This window comes from Leucopleurus acutus (assembly GCF_964270905.1).
Source record: "Leucopleurus acutus genome assembly, chromosome: 1".
In the NCBI taxonomy this organism is placed as follows: domain Eukaryota; kingdom Metazoa; phylum Chordata; class Mammalia; order Artiodactyla; family Delphinidae; genus Leucopleurus; species Leucopleurus acutus.
The window spans coordinates 91596223-91614363 of record NC_139142.1 but is presented as its reverse complement, the minus strand read 5'-3'; the positions used below and the strand labels follow the sequence as shown (position 1 = coordinate 91614363).

The 18141-nt window shown below is 35.6% G+C and overlaps 2 protein-coding genes across 2 annotated transcripts in view; one reads left to right on the top strand and one right to left on the bottom strand.

The window, feature by feature from the left end:
- Positions 1–18141, top strand: part of FAM227B (family with sequence similarity 227 member B) — a gene marked incomplete at its 3' end in the record, with an annotated part of 266307 nt that overhangs the window by 154155 nt on the left and 94011 nt on the right. The window lies entirely within an intron of this gene.
- The window catches only part of FGF7 (fibroblast growth factor 7), a 65632-nt gene that overhangs the window by 45174 nt on the left and 2317 nt on the right, over positions 1–18141 (bottom strand). The gene's annotated exons all lie outside the window — the stretch shown is intronic.

The following is an 18141-nucleotide window of genomic DNA, read 5'->3' as shown; positions in this document are numbered from 1 at the left end:
TTAACCACTGTGCCACCAGGGAAGCCCTGGAGTTTCTTAAATTAACAATAGGCATTAATTTCTTTCATTGGTGCACTTAGCACATTTCCTTTTGTTTCTTATCTTAAAAACTATAAGAAGTTTATAACTGTATATTTTTATATCTGTAAGTGGAGTGTGATAGTTTTACTACAATTAAATTTTTTAAAGTAAATAGTTCTTCCTTCAGACAAATGTCAAAAATAGAGTTCAAATTCACAAGTAGAGGAGGATATGATTTCTTGAGAAGTTGTGCTTGATTCCTTAGATTTTAATCTTAGAATATCTCAAAGAAATTTCTCTCATACTTACAAGTACTAATTACCACAGTGAATAAGATTATATTTCAAGAAAAATTTTGTATTTGACACCGCTGAAACAAAATTTGTTTACAAGAAGATTGAGAAGCTCTGTGTTAACATATGATTTCTTTGCTAGTTGTTATATTTTTCTCTTTGACCTTTTTAATGCATCTCAGGATACCTAGCAATCTAGGTTCCAATCCTCCTCTACCACTGACTAGCTTTGCAACTTTGGCTTACTTCTTAACCTTATAGAAGCTCAAAATATATTTACCTCCTAAGCAAAGCTCCAAGTATTTTGCCAGCAACGTACAAAAAGAATTTCCTAGTTTATAGTCTCAGGTTCTTAAACTTGTCAAAAGAAATAGCAATACAATGCAAGATTATTTACAATTATTTACCATGAACCAGGTGGCTTGTTTCCATAAACTAAATACAGGGATGATTGTGAAAGCCTTACGTCAGAGTAGGAAACCACAGGCTTGCATATCTGACCTTTAGCATGATTTCATTGAGTAATTAGGGTAATATTAGTCGAATCACAGTCCATTTATCCAAGAAGACGAGCCCCCATGCATGCCCTCTACCTCTGGTGAGTACCCTGGTTACATCTGTTAAAATCTCTGTGGACTTCAGGACTTCCAGAGCATCCCTCTGCCTTTTGTCTTTCCTTTCTTGATGTATCTGTGTATTCCTTTTCCCTCTTTCTCCCTACTTCTTCCCCTGCTTGTCTTTCTCTATTTACTTCCTCACATCCATCCTTTAATTCTATCTCCCCCCGCCACCGACCTTCACCCTCTTTTTCTGTTCTCCTATCTTCTCTTTTCATACTGTGAAGTTAAAATATGTTTTGAAGCATTTTTCCCATTTACTAGCTCTGTGTTGCCACTTGCCATGCACCATACTCTCCAGTTAGCCAGGACAGGACTCACCATTCTTCAAAATTCCCCTACTGTACCCATACCTTTGTGCATACTTTGTTCATGACTTGGAAATCTCTTCACTCTGCCAGAATCCTTCAACCAGTCCCCCTTTTGTTCAAATGCACTTTTTTTGGGAAATTTTCTTTTCCTAATTCTACTCTTTCCCTTTCACCTCTTTTGGCTCACTGAGAAGTCTCTCCCTTCTTCATGTGAAACGTGTTAGTAACTTTCAGAACTTACCAAATTATTTCCTATAAAAGCACAGTAAAGACAAAAGTTACTCTCTTCATAGCCTTTATTATACATATACATAGCCTTTATTATACAATGTCACCTTGTATATTAAATGTACTCTATAAATATGGAATTGAATTGCGTTCTCAATTTAAATCCTAATGATCTAGATCAAATTGCCCTTTAACTTCATGTGACATTTAGTTAAAATAGTCCATGAATAGTGGCTCTTGACTTTAAAAGTGTTCCCATTTTAATCAGAAGTCTCCTCCAGTGAAATTGTTGCCTACTCCCAACAATAATATACTAATTACTTCATCATTATTTTTAAAATAGTAAATAAGATAAATTAATAAAACATCAGTATTTATAGTGGGAAGCAGCCACATAGCACAGGGAGATCAGCTTGGTGCTTTGTGACCACCTAGAGGGGTGGGATAGGGAGGGTGGGAGGGAGGGAGATGCAAGAGGGAAGAGATATGGGAACATATGTATATGTATAACTGATTCACTTTGTTATAAAGCAGAAACTAACACACCATTGTAAAGCAATTATACTCCAATAAAGATGTTTTAAAAAAATCAGTATTTAGAAGTATACCATAGTTTTAATGTAAAAGAAAATTTAAACTGAAAATAATATCTTTATCCAGCAAGTGAAAATTTTGGAAATTTATGTAAAATTATAATATGTAAATTTATGTAAATTATATGTAAATTTATGTGAATTATAATATGTATGGGGAAATCTATACTATATTATTGTATTCTCCTAGGCTTTAAGATCAGGAGTTTAAAATGTTACACTTCTTTACATCTATTATATCAACTCTTCTCCAACTCCCTTCTCACCACCTCCACTTTCCTTATGCCTCACCTCCCACCTCAGCTGTTAGATTAGTACTTTGCATAGAGTACTTACAAATCACCATATTCAATGTCCATTATAATTGCCTACCTTTATAAAGCTGTGTGTAAAGGCAATCCACTAACATAGTTACTGAAGCATTCCACAGAAAACAACTCAGTTCCAAGTCGTTGCTGTTTATACTAGTCAATTCAAATCTCCCACCATTTTCTTTCCTTCTTTTTAAAATGATACCCTGTTTTGGCTTCTAAATGACACCTGTATCTCTACTCAGTTCTTGCCATCCACCAGTTATGTGCTGCCCAAACCACTCAACAGGTTTGTCAAGGAAAAGAGATTGAATATGACAGAGGCAGATAGGGAGGACTGCTAGAAATGGTATGAGGGCAGAAATTGTTTCTATCTTGAGTTCTATTATATTGCATCCCCAACAACTAGCACAGTTCCTGGCATATATTGCATGCTTAAAAATATCTATTAAATGAATGAATTAATATTTGGGGTCAGTCTTTGGGTTTATATTATATATGACCAACTATAATCTATTTGCTTATCTCTTTTTCCTATCTATAAACACTGGGTTTTCACATTATAAATACTTTGGAGCAATATTCTTCCCCTCTGATGACTCTTACTTATATGAAACATACCAATGTTTTAACAGTTGGTAGGGGGACAAAAGGGAGAATGATCCTAGTAATAGAGGTGTGTAATTGGAAATCAGCTAAGACTTTGCTTTTACAAACCAGAGTAACAATGAATATTGCATACCCAGGGATGTAACTAAAATAATACTGAGCTAAAAACCAGAAGACTCCAATTCTAGTCCAAACAACCACTGCCACTAATTCATGACATGATTTTGAAAAGTTCTCTTACTTCTTTGTGTCTCAGATCCCTCATCAATAAAAGATGAGCATGATGTACTATATTGGTGCTTCTTAAACTTTTTTTGGAAACGGGTACCTTTGAGAATCTGATGAAAGCTTTGAATCCACTCCTCAAAATTTTGTGTATAATTTTTCCTTACCAATTTCCATGTCAAATTCCATGTCGAGATCTTTGGACTAGATGATCTCAAGGGTTCCTTTCCTTCCAGCCCTATAACTCCAGAATGGAGCTGTCTTTGTCTCATATGACCACTGTGTGTGCTTTCAAGTAAGCAAATAATCCCGTTTCTTTCTCAGCGCTACAAGGTGGGGTACTAACAAATGCTATAAGGTTTCCTCTCAGTCTGCAGTAAGAGAAGAGAGTCACACATGCCTCCTAAGGAGACCTTCAGCCAAATTAGCAGCTTCTATAAGGAGAGTTATCTGTTCCTTAGTCTCATTTCACAGTCGTGTTGCTCTGCTCCTTCTGTTGTTGCTTTAACAACTTTGATTCCCAACTTGACTAAAAGATCTGCAGATGCAGAAACCATAAGTGGTAGCCAGCCTTAGTTTGGCCTCTAATTATGCCCACCACTTAATATTCACACCCTTGTGTGGTTCGCTTCCACATTTCACGAGGGCCTTTTTTGTGACCAGTGAAATAAGGCAGAAGTAATGGTGTGTCACACCTCAGTTTCCATCTTGGAGGTGTGCTCATTTTTTCCTTCTCTCCCTCTCCCCCCCTCTCTCACCACTCAGTCTGGGGGAGGCCAGTTACTGTGTCATGAAGACACTGAGGAAGCCTATCGAAAGACTCATGTGGTGCAAAGGAACTCTCTGACTGACAGCCTGCCAGTTACCTTGTAAGAGCACTTGGAAGCAGGTCCTTCAGCTCCAGTCAAGTCCTGAGAAGCCTGCAGCCCGGGTGACAGCTGACTGCAACGTCATGAGAGACCCTTAGCTAGAACCACTCAGCCTAGCTGCTCCCAGATTCCTGACCCTCTGGCACTAGGAGATAATAAATACTATTTTCAGCTGCTAAATTTGGGGTAATTTATTATACAGCATTTATAGCTAATACACCTTCTCTCTCTCTCCCTCCCTCCCTCAGTTGCTTAGTACTATTGGTAACATTTTACAATTGAAATCTATTCAAACAGTCTGCTCTAACCACACACAACCCCCCTTTTTTTTTTTTTTTTTTTTTTTTACTGAGCATAGGCGGCTTTTTTTTTTTTTCCTTTTTTGCAGTACGCAGGCCTCTCACTGTTGTGTCCTCTCCCGTTATGGAGCACAGGCTCCGGACGCGCAGGCTCAGCGGCCATGGCTCACAGGCCCAGCCACTCCACGGCATGTGGGATCTTTCCAGACTGGGGCACAAACCCGTGTCCCCTGCATCGGCAGGCAGACTCTCAACCACTGCGCCACCAGGGAAGCCTGGCTTTTTTTTTTTTAACATCTTTATTGGAGTATAATTGCTTTACAGTGGTGTGTTAGTTTCTGCTTTATAACAAAGTGAATCAGCTATACATATACATATATCCCCATATCTCCTCCCTCTTTCATCTCCCTCTCACCCTCCCTATCCCACCCCTTTAGTTGGCCATTGAGATCCACAATAGTTAAGTACTTGCCCAAGGTCAATTAATTACTGGAAGAAAAAAGATTAAAACCCTAATATGATATTATTTCCACATCCCTATGCTGCTTCAGACTTTATAATCAATTCAGTGTACTCCTAGGTGTTAAATAACAAGTATTAATGTTTATACTAAAAGAGCACTATGAAAATTAAAATCTACATACTGTCTGCACTAACTTATTTTTATTCCCTTTCTCTTGCATCTTTTAATTGGGAAAAGTCCTAAAAGGATTAGAAATAAATTGAGAACATAGTAATTGTAGACAAAAGAAAGAAACAATTTGCCAATATACTGTTTCTTTTTCAACCTATCTTTCAGAAGTGCTTGTTAGAACAAACTCTCTGTGACTTCTTTCATTTGTTTTTGTGTTTGTTCCTTTTGGATTTAATGGCCTTTAGAGAGGGGAACTATGTGGCTGTACTCCTAAAATTGACTGATTTACTCTCTGAAATTAAACGGTATATATGTATGTATTCTGTAATTATGAAGGCACTTACTAATGAACAGAAGTATAAATAGTTTTAACAAATGTCAGAAATGTGTTTAAAATACAACCAAATCAAATTTTGCAATGTCTTTAGCAATTTGTAAGCAAAATAAACTGAAGGTTTCCACGCCAACTCAAGAGGAAGACAAATGGAGATGTTTTGTACAAGAAAAGTTGGAGCAGAGTTTTTATTTAATAATAAGAAAATGCCAAATACTCATTAGGGCATATTACAGAGGAGAACATTGCAGCTGTTTATAGTTCTTCGGATGCAAATTATCCAACTGCATGATGCAAATTAATGTGTGATATTTTAGTCACACCAGTGACAGTATAGTGATACATGTGTTAATAATAATAATAAAAATTTGAAGTTAAACCTACTTGAGTTCATATCCCATCTCTGGCAGTTACTAGCCATGGAACCTAGAGCAAGCTACCTACCTCTGTGTTGCCTCAACTGCAAAAAGAGCATATAACTCTGCCAGGCACACAGTAACTACTCAGTAAATTTACCTCTTATAGTAATTTTTATGATCCTAAAATAATATTATTGACCTGTGTTATCATTATGGGGGAAAAGTGTAACTTTAAAATACCTCACTTCTTCCCCTTCAGAGTCTCTTAGTATCTTGTGTTGACTATAAGGAAACTGGAAGTTTTAAAGTAGTATTCTGAATATGAACTTCTTGATCTTTAATATATAATGATGTTAATCACACAGTGAATTTATCAGGCCTATTATTCAATATCTACTATTTGTAAGTTAAGTGAATACCCATATATTTCCAGAAAACAATCAATTACTGCACACAGAGGTTTTTGATATGATCATTTCAATCATCAGCTTATTTTAAACACCAATCTTTCTTAATTAAAAGGAACAACACCTAAATAGGAGGCAAAACCAGCCTCTGTATTTTTTATTGAGGTACAGTTGATTTACAATATTATATTAGCTTCAGGTATACAACACAGTGATTCAAAATTTTTATAGATTATACTCCATTTAGAGTTATTATACAATATTGGCTATATTCCCTGTGCTGTACAATGTATCTTTGTAGCGTATTTATTTTACACATAGTAGTTTGTACCTCTAAATCTCCTATCCATGGCTTGCCCCTCCTCCTTCTCTCTTCCTACTGGTAACCACTAGTTTGTTCTCTATATCTGTGAGTCTCTTCCTTTTTTGTTATATTCACATTTGTTTTATTTTTTGGATTCCACATATGATTGATAACCTACAGTATTTATCTTTCTCTGTCTGACTTATTTAACTAAGAATAATACCCTCCAGGTCCATCCATATTGTTGGAAATGGCAAAAAAATGTGCTTTTTCATGGCTGGGTAGTATTCCATCTTCTTCATTCATTCATTCATTCATTCATGTGTTGACAGGCACTTAGATTGCTTTTGTATCTTGGCTATTGTAAATAATGCTGCTATGAACATTGGGGTGCAGTGTCTTTTTGAATTAATGTTTTTATTTTCTTTGGATATATACCCAGGAGTGGAATTGCTGGCTTATATGATAGTTTTATTTTTAGATTTTTTGAGGACTCTCCACAGTGGCTGCACCAATTTACACTCCCACCAATAGTGTACCGGGCTCCCTTTCTCTACATCCTCTCCAGCATTTGTTATTTATGGTCCTTTTGATGATAGCCATTCTGAGAGTTGTGAAGTGATATCGCATTATGGTAGCCTATGTATAATTTTAAAACTAGAATTTGTATACTAGCAAACTTATCAAGCTGGCCAATTCCTGAGGGTTTATTTCTTTTCTAATAGCGTGATTGCAATCTTACAACAAAGAGGTATTTTGAGGATTAATTAGAATGGAATACAGTGTTCTGCACCAATTTCAATACTGGCTTGTGTATTTTTAAAGAATTAACATCATTTTAGTAATCTGCTTATATTTAGTCACTCAATAAACATGTTCCCAGTTGTACATTGTGCAATTTTGTGTAGACTAAATTAGAAGATTTATGACGACAGTAACAAACAAAATTTATTTCTACACAGTGCAGTAATTTTAATAGTAATATTAATGTGAACACCCGATAAAATATTAAATAGTACCTTAAAACATGACAAATTTTAGGTCCAAGTACAAACTTAACAACCATGATATAGATTTATCTATGCTCGTCTTCTTTGGGATGAATTTTTATTCAATATCTGATCAACTTCAAGCCAATTAAGAGAAAATTTGAAGACCAAATTAGGGCAGAATCTTCTCAGAGTTGAGAGCACCTCTCTATGTCTATTAAACATACAACATTATTTTATAATGTATTATTTGTACAGGAAGGGAGTTGAACACAATTTCTCAGAAACAGGGATACATCAGTAGATTTATCTAAGTGGGAAAACCTCACCTTACCTCATTGCCTACTTCAGGATTTAGAGGGAGTAAATCTGCACAGCTGCTTGACTACCGAGTATCCTGGTTAAATAGCTGAAGCAGGTGATGCAACTCTAATAGTAAGAAAAGTTGTCTTATCTTAAAGAAGGTGGCAGATAACTTTCATAATTTTGTCTTTAAAGGCTAAGAAGAAGCTTCAAAACCATTGTTTCTCTTACTATTTAGAAACTGCTGTGGGGAAGAAAATCCTCCTTAATCATAAGGTACCATGATCATTACTGAACAGCTCACTTAAGCATATTACAATGATGATCAAAGATTCAAAGTACATTGAAAGGAGAAAAATATTCAGTTATCCAGAAAAACAATATTATTCCAATTAGCAGAACTTAAATTATGCCTTTAAAAACACTTTTCCTTTAAAGGAAATAGACATTTTTAGTAAGCAGAGCAATTAGACAAAGTCAGAAAATTGATAAAGGGCGAATGTTCTTATATTTTTTAATAGAAAAAAAAAAGGTTTACCTTAGTGAGCTTAACATTGATAATTGGAAAGGTATTAAATCACTTTCCGTTTCCCAACCTTGCAATACTTTCTTACTACCAAACATGTAGAAAAAATATTTCCCCTGAAAGTAATACATTCGTCTTCTCTCTTTCATCCTGCTCATCCTTCAGGTCATTTTCTCCCAGAAAAGACCTCCACGCCCACCTCCTCAAGTTGAGTTAGGCAACACCCGAATGTGCTCTAAACTTTCCCCCTCTGACTTGTAGTTCACCCTCCACCCCCAACTAATCTGTTAATTCTCTAAATACATGGACTATGGACTTTTAATTACGGTAGCCTTGATCTGGCATAGGGAAGGTATCAATGACTGTTTGTCGAATTAACAAAGAATGAATAAAGAAATCACCAGTCTTGTTTTGTGTGACGTCTTCATCATTCAAGCAAGCAAGGAAGGAAACTTTTCACTGCCTACGGTGAGCTCCCATGAGAGCTGCCTCAATATGAACCCCACTAACCAGGCCTGTGGTCAGAAATACAGTTAGAGACATCATAAATCACCAAAAGACTACCTGAGGATCAGGCTACTGGCACTAAAACAAATTGAGAGTACATTCACCAACTTTGTACTTCTCCCCAGCTCTCTCTTCCTATACACCTGTCCTCTCCTCTCTTCAACCTTGCCCAAGATCAGTTTTATAAGTGCTGCTAGAAAGTAGGCAGATCTCTACATAAATATTATCAGCCCACTGCTTGTGTTCACCAGTATAGCTCATTTAATTTTTAAAGACTTTTCCCCTCTGTGTATCCTTTTAGTGCAGATATTCCTTAAACCAATATAAACTACAGATTTTTTTCTGCATATAGTTTTTCACATGTAGGGATTAGTTGACAGTCAGGTGAAAATAAGAATGAGTGCTGAGGAAGACTACTGCTTTTCCAGGATTGGTCTTCACCATGCCCTGCCAATCACCCTTTCAGTGTCACCAGTGGTACCTGTGCCTGCTTAGATTATTGACCTCTACAATAAAACCTTGCCACTCCTCCCTTAAAATTACCTAGAAAAACATTAAGTCAAAGAGGTTCTGGAGACCAACATTTTCTTAATAATAGAGAATTTTAAAAAGTGAAGTGTACTTCTGTTTTATTTTAGCAAGATTTTTCATTCTTGTCCACATTACATTTTCATGATAATTTACTGATCTATTTCTTACCTATAGTTAATTCTAAATGTATAAAAAGTTAACAGAGAAATATGAGTGATTGTCAGTTTGTCTTCCCTTCTTCCACCCTTTGCATTGAGCTATCTGCCATTGGGAGACAGAAGGGAGAGTAAGACATGATACTTATCTTTCCAGAAATGACATTCTAGTGGCATTGCCAAATGCAAACAGAAAAAACCATAAGACAAGCAAATGTGTTGTATATGACTAGAAAAGCAGTTAGTTCTATTTAAAATCTCAAATAAGTGACTTTTTCAAAGGGTATGAAATTAATTTATTAAATTTGCAGTCCTCCCTTCTGTTTAGGTTAAATTTCAAATTTCTAAATAGTTTTTGGCCAGTAACTGAAACGTGTTCTTTATTGGTATAATTGAAATAACTTCAGTTTTTACTCAAACTGCTTTTTTGGAAAGTAAAACAAAGTTTATTGATTTTAGGTATATAAGATATGAATTCTTCAATCATGTTGGAATGCTAAAACATTTTTAGATTACTGCATGGGAAATGTTTTTGTCAGTTTCTAGATTGCTCAAATGATAGCTGTTGGGCATCATTTCAGATTAGGAGAAGGGTTCTTTAAAGCTTCTCAGAAGTCAGAAGGAGCTTCAGACTAGGCTTAAATCTCACTGCAAATCTCTGGATTTCAGTACAGCATTTATACCCAAAATACTACCCTAATAGTCCAAAATTATATGCAGGCTCCTGACTTTGGCACACATTTTTGGTTCAAGGTCACTCTTAAAACACTGGTTCAAGTCCATTTTTATAGCCTTTTTATTTGGACCAAAAACGGAGTGGAAGCTTGGTTTTTGTTCTTCACTACACCAAAGATAGATTCCCTAGGCAATAGCTCCCTAGTTTCCATTTAGAAACTTAAATGTTTTACCCAAATCAGGGATGAGAGTAGGGAGGGTCGTGGGAGTGGAGGGTATACTCTGCTGTCAGATAAGTTTGGGAAACCATATATAGTCTTCTCCTAGAGTTTTGCAATTCATACTAGTGTAGTATAGGCTTGGAGAATTTTCTGCTCTGAAGAAAACTTGTTCAGCTTTATTTAACCTAATATTTTCCAATGAGCCACAGAAACTGTGCTGCAGGAAACACCATTAATATCTCAAAGGACACTAGTGTTCTAAGAAACAAAGTTTGTAATTGCTGCTGTAAGAAAAATCTGAGGCAGGCTGAGGTGATTCTGAATTTGATCTCAAATCATTTTCTCAGCATTATCTACAACTACATGTGAAGTTCAAATAGGCAGATGAAATGGAAAATATTACAGTAGCTTTTAATGGAACATGATAAATATGCTATTTAAGGATGTTGAAATATGCCTCATTTCTCCTTTCTCATATTAATCAGAAAAATAAACTCAGTTTCAGAATAGTCTGGATAAATAAGCAAAGATTATCATAGCTAAAAGCACAAGTTTTCAAACCTCCTATATGAGTAACATATGCAATAATCTATTATCATTTCAACCCCTCTGTACACTATTTTGTTTTTGTTTGTTTCCGTCTCAGAAATCCTTCCTCTACTATATTGTCAATCCATTGCATTCAATTTCCTTTATTCCGTAAGGGCATCAAAAAGTTAGTGGAATATTGTACATCAACTACTTCAGTTTTTTAAAAAATTTAGTAGAGCTGTATTTTATGAGAATCTTTTGTATTTAAGTCCTCCCTAAACTTAAAATACAAAATTCATTAATTTTTATATAAGGTCCTTTTTTCCTTTCCTCTCTCACCTTTTTCTCTCCTGTTCACAGACAAAAGATATTTTCTTCCTTTTTATTCTTAGGACACTAGCCAATGGCCCTATCAAGTACTTGTGGCCACACCAGTAGAAGTGATTACATTCTTCTGCAGGAAAGTTGACTGGAACAACTGAAGAATCTCTAGAGACAATTCTCCCCAATATACATTAAACTTTTTTTCTCTGAGAAGGATGTTGTCTGCCTAAAAGACAAGTTCTACTTGGACATGGATATTGGATAATTCTCCTCTCTCCTTCCCCACCCTAATCCCTTTGTCTTTATATATTACTACACAAACCTAACTAGCTGAATAACTTTAATGACATTTTCTTTGTTAGTAAATTTGGTATGGCTTCTCTAAGTCAGGTGCAGATATCTCAAATACAGATGCAAATCTTGGTCAAGAAACAGTCAAATGTTCAGTGTTTCTTTAATGTGGTTTTCAGAACCATGTGAAAGGCAGACAGTTTTATTTTCCAACCTATTTTGCTTGCAGAAAGATTGAATATGAACCAGGAGGACATTATGTTAAGTGAAATAGGCTAGATACAGAAAGGCAAATACTACCTGATACAACTTACAGGAAGAATCTAAAATATTAGTTTTAAAGATGTTAAAATAAAATAAAAATTACTTCTCTCTTATGGAAGCAGAGTAGAATAATGGTTGCTAGGGGCTGGAGGGTGGGGGAAACAAGGAGATATTAGTCAAAGGGTACTAAGTTTCAGTTTTGCAAGGTGAATAAATCCAAGAGATATACTGTACAGTGTAGTGTCCATAGTTTGCAATATTGTATACTTAAATATTTTCTAAGACGATAGGCCTTATGTTAAGTACTTTTATCACAAATAATAATAATAATAATTAATAAAAAAGCACAGGAGGAAACTTTTGGAAGTGATGGGTACGTTTATGGCATAGAATATAGTGATGTATTCTTATCTCTGAATTCATCAAGTTGTATACGTTAAATAAGTACAGCTTTTTATATGTCAATCATACCTCAATAAATTTTTTAAAGAAAGATTGGATATGGTTTAGGAAAAGGAGGAATTCATATGGAAGCTCTTTTCATTTAATATTAATTTTTCTCAGTATTCCTTAGATATACACAATTCCTGCCTCTTCTTCTATGTGCCATATGTGAAATTAAAACATAGAAAAATATTGTATTCCAGTAGTGATGAAAAAGAAGTTACTCTGCTACCATAAATTCTTTGATACAGACGAAGAAAGCTGGAATTGTTAGAAAAGAAAGAAAGCTTTGCCTTAATCCCCAGTTTACAAAGGGAACAAACTGCTAGGTTCGTAGCCTTTCACTAATCTGGATAGACCCTCTAGGCTTAGGGTTTCTTCCCTGTTGGATTTTCTAGACTGGAGTTTGTCTCTTTAAATCACTGCTTTCGTGAGGTGGTCATAGGAGGTGAAACTCTAATTTGGGGGCATCTGGGTTCATAATCATAAGTGACTCATTTAAGTGCCTTGTAAGCTGGCATTGATGCCTGTTGTCCAGGTTCCCTGCTGCAGCACCACTTGAAAGTGTCAGAAGAGAATCAGACCTGCCTGTCATTTTGAAACTGTGGCACCAGACCTATTTTTTCCCAGCAATGAACTCATTCACGGAAGATGCCTTCTTAAATAGTAGCTGCAGAGCTGTCATCACGTGCATTTCCAAGCCAGTTCACCAAATGTTGGAGCCACTAAGATTTGTCAGAAAGGTCGAATGGACCCAGAAGAATTTCCTTGATGCATAATTCAGAGATTCATTCCTGATAAGCCCATTTCAAAATCCCCCGGGGTAGAGGTTAACTCAGGAGCCCTCCAAAGGTTCCAAAACATTCCCAGGACACCCGAGGGAATCCTGCTGAATTAGAAGCCTTGTCTCATTAAGTAGCGGTTTTCAGCCTTAGCTGCCGTTAGACTCACTGGAGAGCTTTAAACAAACACCGATGCCTGGGTCCTTCCTGCCTTTGCAAGATTCTGATTAAACTGATATGTGGTTTCCCCAGTAATCTAATGTGATCCCCTCAGGCTCAGCTTTGGAGCCAGCCATGTCAGAATTATCTGGGGAGCTTTTAAAATTCCTGATGCCCAGGCTGCCCCCCAAATACATTTAATGAGAATCTTTGTGGGTGGAACCTGGTATCAGTATTTTTTAAAGTTTCGCAGCTGATTACAATATTTAGCCAAGGCTGAGAAATAGAAAAGTCTAGAAAAGGAACCCCTTCCATATATCTAAAAGCTGGCTTCTTGCATCCTCTTCAATTCACTTGGGTCTCTGAAAGCTCTAAAACTATAGGCTGAAGAGTTGTAATACAACTAAGTCACAAGGTTAAATACATGATCAGATGCTCTGGATTAATATAGAAATGAAAGCGATGGCCAGTTCAGATGACAATTAACAAAATAAATAAGAGATGCACCTGTGGCAATAAGTTGTTACTAGCACTTAATAAGTGCCAGGCACTGGTGTTAGCCTAAAAAAAGAGGAAGACCATAAAATGAAAAATTATTCTTAACATTAAAGTTTTCAAAGAATAGCTAATATTTCCAAATCTAGCTATTTCCAAATCTTCCATAATTTACAGCCTTGACAACTTAAAGAAGAGAGTAAGGTCACCAGTTCTACAGGATTCCATTTTGTCAGTAATTCTACGATTTGGGTTCAGTTCCATAGATATGTTCCTCTTTGTCTATTGTTTTTAGAGAGGTGGTTGTCATGATTTTCTTATTTTTTATTTTGACGGTGTGAATTATTGTTCTTTTTTTGATAACTTGCTAAGAACTCTTTGGAGAATAAGCAAATTTGCTGTCTTTGTATTTAGAGGTGATATGCGTATTTGTTAGCTACTAGGAGAGATTCTTGTTGAGCAGGAGCTTATCCAAAGAATTGTTGACAATTGAGTCACTGAAGATTTTGTGGTCAAATCAGATCCAACAGCAGTGTGTTTATTTGCTTTTTGCCAATTGTTAGGCCATATCCAGTCACAGCCTGACAATCCAAAAGACAATATTGGCAAATCATTGGCCAGTTTTCAGAATGGCTAACCCTTTTCTTGCTATGGAACTTACAGTGCTTAATAATAACAAGCGAGGCATACTTTTTCTTGAATCAGTGGCTTATGACAATTAAGGATTTCCTCTCAAAAGGAATGGGAACCAAAAAGCATTTTAGTAATTGGATGCCGAAAGCAAGAAAATCATCCTGAGGGACTGAGTTTTCAGAGTCCACATCTGTCTCTCAGGGCAGTTGTTGGTTGCCCAGTGCACTGCTGCTGTCCCTCACTCACCACCTCAACTTCCAGCTTAAACAGCAGTGTTATTTGTATCAGGTGAGGAGTGATTGCCTCTGTCTGCTGATGGGTTGCCTGGTCCAATTATCTAAATTCACCCTCTGGCCTTAGTCCCCAAGGGGAAACTCTGACAACAGCAGTGGAAGTATTGACCATCCATTGCCAGTCCTTTCGTGATATTATTAATGCTCTCCTCTGCAGAGAATGTGGATATTTATTTCATTTTGAAGGGGAATTTTATGCTTTTATTATTCTTTTTACTAGTTCAGGTTAAGTTCTAGTTTCATCGCTTAGAAACCTGCTAAAAGGCTAAATGTGGTGCCACCAGAGAACAAGTTGAGAAGAGAGGCTTTCTTGCCTCCGGGGTAAGAATAGCGTGCGGTCTCAGGACCCGTTCTCCAGTGATAGCTTTTCTCCCCTCCAGAGTCAGAAATGCAGTTCAGCATCTCTTGGCCTCTTATGAATTCCTACTTTTACATAGTCAGGTCTTGCTTATATGGCTACTAATACAAGTCTTGTTTCTGTTGGGTTACTTGGTGCATTTTTTCTGACATTGACTCATTCTTATCTAGATTTAAAATATTTCACAAGACAACACTATACTTAAGACTGAAGTGAGACCCTTACAACCCAAGGTAGCTCAAGTAATTTTTTAATTCCCTAAAGATGTGAGACATGAGCCGTCATATCCACCTCCTTATCACTCCTGTTCTCTTCCTCTAGGCCCTCCATTCGCCTGCCCCAGCCCAACACCTTCTGGAAGGAGAATTATACACCCAGGTTTTTCACCTCACCTACCTACTCCAGTCCATTATCTTAGCAATATCTTATAAGCCACATTCCTATGAGGGAGCAGTGCTTCTGCTGGTAAAGTAAGCAGTCCTTCAAGGTCCATTAACATCTTCAGGTCACTTTCCTTTTCATTCAAAGCAAAGCCATGAGAATGGACTGGGGGCTTTCGTATGGTAACCCAGAGAAAAACTGTTTCAGGTAGCTGGCATCTAACTTTTCATGCAGATTTTATCATCTAAGACATTTAAATCTATACCATCTTAAAAGGCCTCCAAAGAAGGATGTTTAACAACCAGTGAACGAATTTAAGGCATCAGAACATTGAAAATGAAATTCAAAGTTTAATCTTAACCTTTACCACTTTCTGACCTCTGCTGAGTTTCAGTGTAGTAGACAATCCAATTACCTCTTACTTTCTCATCTTAATGAAAATAGGAAGGAAACATCTTTTGTTCATTTGTTCATTAATTCAATTAAGGATTGAGGAATGTAAACAATCTACAAGTTTTATAATTTCAATATTTTTGTTTTCTTTGACTTTTTAAAATTCTGTTGAACACTTTCTTTGTACCTGGATTTCTTTGTACCTGGATACAGTAGCTTCAGCGTCACATGTGACAATTTGCGTGTTTTATGTATGAGGCATTCAATTTTAAAATTGAATAATAGGAAATGACTATCAGAATTCTGTTCTGTGTTATACTCCATATATTTTTCAATGGAGTGCCTTAGGATTTCGTAGAGACAACAGTGATTAGCCCCTCTTTATGGAGAAGCCTGACAGGCTTCTTCAATAGGATAGCAGCACAACTTGACAACAATTTTGGAGTTACTGAAATGATCCCGATGTAAGTTTCCCTTTCCAGGAGAATTTATCATATCAAGAAAGTATATAGACTAGGTATACAGTCTATGGAAAAGCTTATAGAAGTGAAGATTATTTATATATTTTATATCATGTCTTTTAGTATATCGGTATTGTGACATTCTAATTTATAATGATATAAAATGACCTTCCTTCCTTCCTTCCTTCCTTCCTTCTCTCCTTCCTTCTTTCCTTCCTCTCTTTTTCTTCCTTTCTTTTTTTACTGTAGAATTAGAGTTAGAATAGAAATTGTCTACCAAATTGGCTTTATGGTTACTCAAGGTCAGTGCTAAATTGTGTTTCAAACTATAAAAAACTTCAGCATTTTGTGTATGTTTTAAAATACCTGAGTTTCATGGTTTCAAGAAATTTTAATATAAAATAAAACGTATATGTCTGAATGCATTCCGATCGTAGATATTCTAATTGATCCCAAATAATTATGAATATTATTCACTTTCACTGGATTTTACATCTAATTTTTCACTTTTTCATTACTTGGTAAAAGCATTCAAAAGGAATTAGCATATGGAAGAATTCTGTAGTGTTTAGGTTCAGTAACCTTATTATTACAATTTGAAATTAGTTCTGACAGCTCAACTTATCTTTGAGATAACATTCACTTTCATCTCATAAAATGTTTATGGTAATTATATAAGTACTTAGATTGTTCACATTTATGTTATATATTCTGAGGTTTAGGATAAAATAGACTGTAAGAACTAGAAGGTATATTGGAGATCATCTGTAGATAAAAAAATGAGAATTGGAAAAAGTAAGAAATTGTTCCAAAGTCATTCATAGGCGGGGATTGGACCTATCTGTCATAATTTCCACCTGGGCTCTGTTTTCTCCACCAAGTTCTGTTACCCATTATAAATCTCAGTAACTTTTAAATAAATTTATTTATTGATGTCAGCCAAATTCTGTTGCTCACAGAGAAGTAGCTATCCACAAAACTTTCCTCCAAGTAGTTATTTCCTTACCTAAACTTCAGTATAATCAGAACAATATTCTAGAACTAGCACATTAACATTATTAATAGAGGTAATAATAAAACCATACTGTTAGCAATCCATTTAAATGGCCTTAACATTCTATATCAATTATAGTCTAAAAAGTGGATTCTCTCATTTTCATATTGGAAACGTAATTCCCCATATTCCCATATTGGTTCATTGGTTTGGAAGCCTAAAAGCCATTTATTAAACAAGCAGCAAAAGTTTTAAATATTCACTATAATCCTAGCACTGTGCTAGGCAAATGTTTACACCATCACCCCGTGCATTCTTTTTCAATTGACTTTACGATACATAATATTATAAAATGATATGATAATAACATTGTTCAAGTACTAGTAATACAAACAAAATTTCCTTCCACTCAGGGATTTTAAATTCTTAATGTGTATGTTCAGGTATATATTGATATTTTACCCCATAAAACTTAATACTTTTGAAATTGGTTATTAATCATAACTGCTAAATGATAAATCCAACCCTGACATATCAACATGAAAAGAATAACTGATTCTTGAGGAAAATGTAATTATTTACATTTAAATCATGGAATTAACATCTCTTCCAACTCACTTTTATTTCCTCCTTCACATTCACATTTCTCTTAAGGTACTATGGAACTATTATGGCACAGAATATTTAGATAAAGAAAATGTTAGAAGGAACCTATTTTTGTGCCTAGGTAAATGATTAAGCAATCAAATACAAGTTCTTTATGTTATGAACAGATGAGGATACCACAGATTCCCTTCTGTTTTAAAACTATACACAATTGCACAAGTCACTGAATGCGTATTTTCAGTATTTCACACCATGGAAATATTGTTTCAAGGGAAATCAAATTATTTTTAAAAATTATCTGTTCCTCAAACTAATGGTAAGTCATTTTTGGTGAGCATTTACTGAGTACTCTATTAGAGTTCCTAATGACTTTTGCTAGAAGACAATAAATCACATTTCAGTATGAATAAT